The sequence below is a fragment of the Mus caroli genome, chromosome 9 (genome assembly GCF_900094665.2).
Source record: "Mus caroli chromosome 9, CAROLI_EIJ_v1.1, whole genome shotgun sequence".
Classification (NCBI taxonomy): Eukaryota; Metazoa; Chordata; class Mammalia; order Rodentia; family Muridae; genus Mus; species Mus caroli.
The window spans coordinates 97,557,704-97,563,502 of NC_034578.1; the positions used below are offsets into that span (position 1 = coordinate 97,557,704).

Consider the following 5,799-nt stretch of genomic DNA (forward strand, 5'->3'; position numbering starts at 1 on the left):
GAAAACAAAAAGAACTATTCAAAGAATCAACCAAACCAGGAGCTGTTTTGTTTTTGGTTTTGTTTTTGTTTTTTTGAGAAAATCAACAAGATAGATAAACCCTTAGCCAGACTAACTAGAGGGCACAGGGACAGTATCCTAATTAACAAAATCAGAAATGAAAAAGGAGACATAACAACAGATCCTGAGAAAATCCAAAACATTATCAGATCCTACTACAAAAGGCTATACTCAGCAAAACTGGAAAACCTGGATGAAATGGACAACTTCCTAGACAGATACCAGGTACCAAAGTTAAATCAGGAGCAGATTAACGATCTAAACAGTCCCATTTCCCCTAAAGAAATAGAAGCAGTCATCAATAGTCTCCCAACCAAAAAAAGCTCAGCTTACTCTTATGTACTAACTCGAAAAAGTCAAGAGAGAAAATTACCAAACTCTAATTAGGGTCTCAAATTTTCCGTACTCCCTTTAGTATAAATGGAGGACAGGGGCAAGGGGATGTCATCCTGCAAGTGGGCAGTGGGCTTTTACAAATGTAATGCAGAATTCGAGCATTTGCTTGCTGTGCAAAGCTGTCCAAACAAGTAAAGAAGAAACCCTGGGACATGGATCACAAGGCTTCTTTCCATCATTTGGGAGATGCGCTAGCTACTTGGGTGAACCAGAAAAAAAATAAATATGGGGACAGCTTGCCCACTTAGGTGCAAGTGTCTTGCTCTGGAGTAAACAAGCACCCTAAGGAAGGCAAACTCAGCAATGCAGCTCAGAGAACACGACCCTGAAGCAGCACAGCAAGAAAGAAGCCATCAGCAGAGATGAGGGACTTCCCTAGCAAACACACAGGCCATCTAGCCTAATGGAAATTTCAGACAAACCATAAAGAACCCCCCCCCTTTTTAAATGTGTACTCTAAATATTGCATGGGAGACACACAAAAATGTATTCCTTGCATGAAATCCATTTGGCACTTACCTGGTTTGACTGCACCCCAAAATCCCGAGTCGGGAGCTTTAATCTCTAATGCAAGTGTTCCAGAGGAGCTTGAAGGGAGATGGTTCAGCCTTGGAGGACTCTATCCTCTGGATCAGATTTATGGTGTTGTTGTGGGAGTTAGAGTCTTTAAAAGGGAATCACTGTCTCTCCCTCTCCTCCCACCCCCATCCCATGTAAGTCACTAAACACAGCAAGACGGCTTTAGCCAAACATAGCTACACCCTCTATCCAAGATGTCCCAGCTTCTAGATCTCTGAGCCAATAAATTTTCTATTCATTTATAGCTGATCCAGTCTCTGCTATTCTGTTAGGGCAACCTGAAACAGAGGGAGACAGGGACAGACATACTCCCAAATGTCAATATAACTGGACATCCCAGATCTGATCTGAAAAGCTCTCCTTGCCATCTCAAATCTGTTGCTTCAGGTGTTTGGCTTCTTGCCTGCAGACCTTGAAAGTCCGGATCCCTCCTCATCCTCTTCCTAGAGAATGCTGAGGGGTAGTGGGGGAGAGTAACATGGGGTTCTTTATAAAGAGTCAGGAGGGATATTTGCATCTGAGGAAATAACTTCAGTGAAGGCCCTCAACCCTAGTACCGCCCCTCCCACATCTCTGCACTGTCCATACGAAACATACCCAGCACTTCAAAACCCTGAGTGTGTAACCCACCTCCCCTCCCCTGCCTCACTCATTTACCTAAACCTCAGAAGCCCCAGGAAGGGGCCTCAGGCAGTGGAACCCATCTCTTAGCAGCAGCCTTTTTTTTTTTTTTTTTTTTTTGTCACAAAAGAAAATCCCCTCTGAAAGTATTCATTAAGTAAAGTCCTAGCTGAGCCTTTCCTAAGGGGCTCTGGCATTCTGCAGCTGGCCACTGCTAATCCCCATCAAATTCCAATGCTGTAGGAAGAGGAAGGAATTATAGATGTAAAATTGTTATCAGGAGGATTCAGGCGGATTTCTCCTCCTCACCCTACGGAGAAGAATGCCTTTCGAATATAGATACAGTGCCTTATGGTTTAGAAAGAGCCCTCCTTCTCATTATCTTTGGGGCTGGGCAGAGCAGTGACCTACTAGAGCAGTGACATTATTCTCTGAGCTCTTGTAGCTCCTGCTTCAGGGTTACTTATAACCATGGCTTGGCCAGGCTGTGTCAAACAAGTGGGGACTAGCCTCTGAGGTGGCAAATGACTAACTCAGCCCTCACACCTTATTTCAGGGAGGATCTTAGGAGGAGCAAGACTGTAGGAGGGGGCATATGAGAAGTCTGTGACAAGCCGGACAAAGACCACATGCAGTAAAGGGGGTGAAGACTGACTAGGAGACCATCGGACGGTTTTTCTAACCTTAACTTCAGAATTCCTGAGACACAGAGCTAGGACCCTGTCAGTAAAGCATACAAGTATGAGAGTTTGGATCTGAGGACAACTGAACATGTCTGTCATCCAAGTACCTGGAGTGTGGAGCAACCCCTATGGATTGCTGGCCAGCTGGTTGAATAAGTGAGCTCCATGTTCACTGAGAAGCCTTGTCTCAAATAACAACGTGAAGAATGACTGAGGAAGACACAGCAGACGCTGACTTCTGGCCTTCACAAATGCATCTGTACACATAGGAGCACAAACATTCATACACACACACACACACACACCAGGAAGTATGAAATCCATATTTTACCCGTGTGCCTCGTGGCTTGTGTATAATGAGACAGTAAGCCCAAGTGTGCCACAGACACAGTAGAGCACTCTGATTTGTTCAACCACCCCTGCTCACCAAGTTTGCGGAACACCCACTAAACAGGAAGATCTAGATGATACAGGAACGCATAAGGACTGCTCGCATAGACTGTCTGGACCACAATTTCCCTGTTAGAAAATAGCGTAGCTATCCATGATTTCCAAATCTTTTATGTTGGAAAGTAACATCAATGACCTTTAGAAGCCAAATTCATGCAAAAGCAGTCATTTTCTCTCATACACACCTGAAGGGAGGGAGTGATTTTTTTTTTCCCCTTCACAAAACATCTGTCCCCTGAGGGATAGCTCCCTGCTGGCTGGAACTGTTCCCAAATTTTGAGGCCAAGACCATCGAGTATTCTATCAAATCCTTCCCAGAGGCCCGAGTCTGATCCCAGCATCCCTTCTGCCTGGTGGAGATTTGAAACATGGGATAGATGTCTCATTCCCTGTGCATCGGGAGTAAGAAGATTGAGTCTCAGAGCAATTTGCTGTGCTGAAAATCTTTGTTTTGCTTCCAGGCCTTGGTTCTTGCTCTACCCCCTTTGCATGTGCAATTTTTTAAAATTTATTGCCAAGCCTGGCCTGAGGGTGGCTGCATCCCATGACAGGATGCCCCCATCCCCTCCCTGCTTCTCCCTTCTTAAGAAGATCCAGTTACAGAGTATCAATCGATACTCTTGTCTGAGGTCTACTGACCATTCCCTCAGCTCTGGTCCTGCCCACTTAGCCTGGATTCATCTGTCTGAATGGATCCGTCTGGGAAACAGAAAGCTATCCTAATGCAACCACCTCCAGGGGTCTTCTTTGCCCAAAGATGTTCTCCTGGGCGTGTCAGGAGTAGCTTCTCAGCTCTATCTTCAACACTTACCCTAAATTCAGGCAGCTAGTAGGAAGTACGTGGTACACACCTATGAGTAAGTGAATAAATGGATAAGTGGAAGGAAGGGACAGAAAGAGGGATGGAAGCGGAGTGGGGGTTGGGATGGAGATATGGAGATGTATCTAAATGCATTTTTTTTTTTAGTGCACAGAGGACTTGTATTGCTGGATACACTCTTTCTCTGAGAGTTTTCAATCTAGCCAGACTTGATACTTTGGCAGGTCACATGAACCAACTGCTCCTGCTGCCAGACCTCTCTGGTTGGAGGCCATGCAGAATGCCTGTCTCAAACGCAGAGCCCTCCATGGGCTGGTTGCCTGGCCCCTACACACGCTCGGGGGCTTTTGGGGACGGCTGATGATTTATCCGTCGTGGAAGGACATCTACTGTGGCAGAAAACACAGCCAGTGGACAGCAGGTCTCCCGCTGCTGGCCTTTCCCAGCTGAGGATCCAGATCCCTCGGGAGTGGTCATAAGATGGGCTGCACTGGTGGTGAATGGGGTCCTAGTGGGGCTCCAGGCTGAAGCACACAGCACACTGGATTTCAGCTTGCTTCTCTAATTAGCCAAGGACTCACACCCTAGGGTGTACTTTAAGAATAAAGGACCCCCTGATTAAAGGTAATTCACTTTTCCCAATTCCATTTACCATCATATGTAATTATTGTAAATACTGGCTTAGAATAAGGAGCATTTCCTTATTTTCCTCTACAAGCCTGGCTTCCCTTTCTATGGCACTAGGCAGTGAACTTCCAGCTCTGCAGGTGAAAAAGCCCAGTTCCTCTCAGGGGAAAGGGACAGAAGACAAAGCCCTGTGGGACAAAGGACACCCCAGAGCCCGGAGCAGGGATGATGGCGGGTTGCCACACAGCCTCTCTGAGGGGAGAAAAAAGTAGAAGGCAGGAGGATTGTTTGGAACAACCTGTTCTTGCTCCAGGTGGGTTGCAGACCCTCCCCCAACCCCAGTAAAAGCCACATGACTCCAAACCATAATGGGGTGAGAAGAATGAGCTCAGAATACAGAAGCAGGGAGTGCAAGTCCGGGATTGGCTCTAGGAATATACAGGGTTGGCTAGCAGCAGGACCAGGGTAAGCTGAGGGGGGACTTACTCCAGCCCTAGTCACTGCTGAGCACTGAGACCGTCTCTGAAGCTGGGATGTCACAGAGAAACTACATCCTTCAATTGTGCTCAGCAATCTGTCTATATCAGCTACCCTCCTTCCTTCTGCTTTACTCAAGCCCTACAGAGAAGGGCCTAAGCTGAGAGAGATTCCCCCACAGCTTTCAGGTGACATGATGTCATACTGGCAAGTCAGCTACACGGGGGCAGGGGGTGCCTCTTCCCCATCTGCTCCCATATTTACAGCCCTCATCTTGGGACCTCAGAAAGCACCTGCTGCAAGGAGGAGTCACAACAGGTGCTTTGGCAGATTCTCTGTCCAGGGTCCCTGTGGCTACTGCAATTTGAGATCTTGTCTAGTCAAGAAAGTAAGCAAGATGACTTGACTGTCAATTCCCCCAGGATCCATCTACCCAGATTGCTGCATGTTTTCAAGCAGGGGTTTCAGTCTCTGGTCTCCCCACTCCAAATGCCCCACACCCACCCCTAGCTGACAGCACATCTCTCTCACAGCATTCAGAAACTGTTTATAGAGACACGCAGTCCAGAGGCTGCAGCCTCACACAGCAGCCAGACCCAGCCTCAGCGGCACACAGGTACCCTCCTCTGAGATCCTCTTGATAGACCTGGCTAGACTTTTAAGCCCGCTGCCCCTTGCCCTCCCCAGACGGGAGGTGCATATTTTATGTCCAGTGGAGCATGAAGGTCTGAAAGAGGCAGGCTGACTTATCAGAGATATAAATATACAGTTGAAATTGTGTCAATATTTCTCTGTATAGTGGATTCCGAAAGATGCCCCCTATTTCTCTAGTAAATCATATACATTTAAAGTCCCCAAATACCTAAATATATATTTATCCAATAAATCATCTCAGCTTTGAAGTGGCTCATTTCTTTCCAGCAGAAATTCAGGAATACAAGATATGGTTTCTAGCCCTGTTTTTCTTTCACTGGATTGAGAGAGAGAGAGGGAGAGAGGGAGAGAGGGAAGAAGGGAGAGAGGGAGGGAGGGAGGGAGGGAGAGAGAGAGGGAGAGAGAGAGGGAGAGAGAGAGGGAGAGAGAGAG

The 5,799-nt window shown here is 47.0% G+C and overlaps 1 protein-coding gene across 1 annotated transcript in view; it reads right to left on the minus strand.

Annotated features, from left to right (window-relative positions):
- Positions 1 to 5,799, minus strand: part of Ephb1 (EPH receptor B1) — a 431,927-nt gene that overhangs the window by 201,471 nt on the left and 224,657 nt on the right. The gene's annotated exons all lie outside the window — the stretch shown is intronic.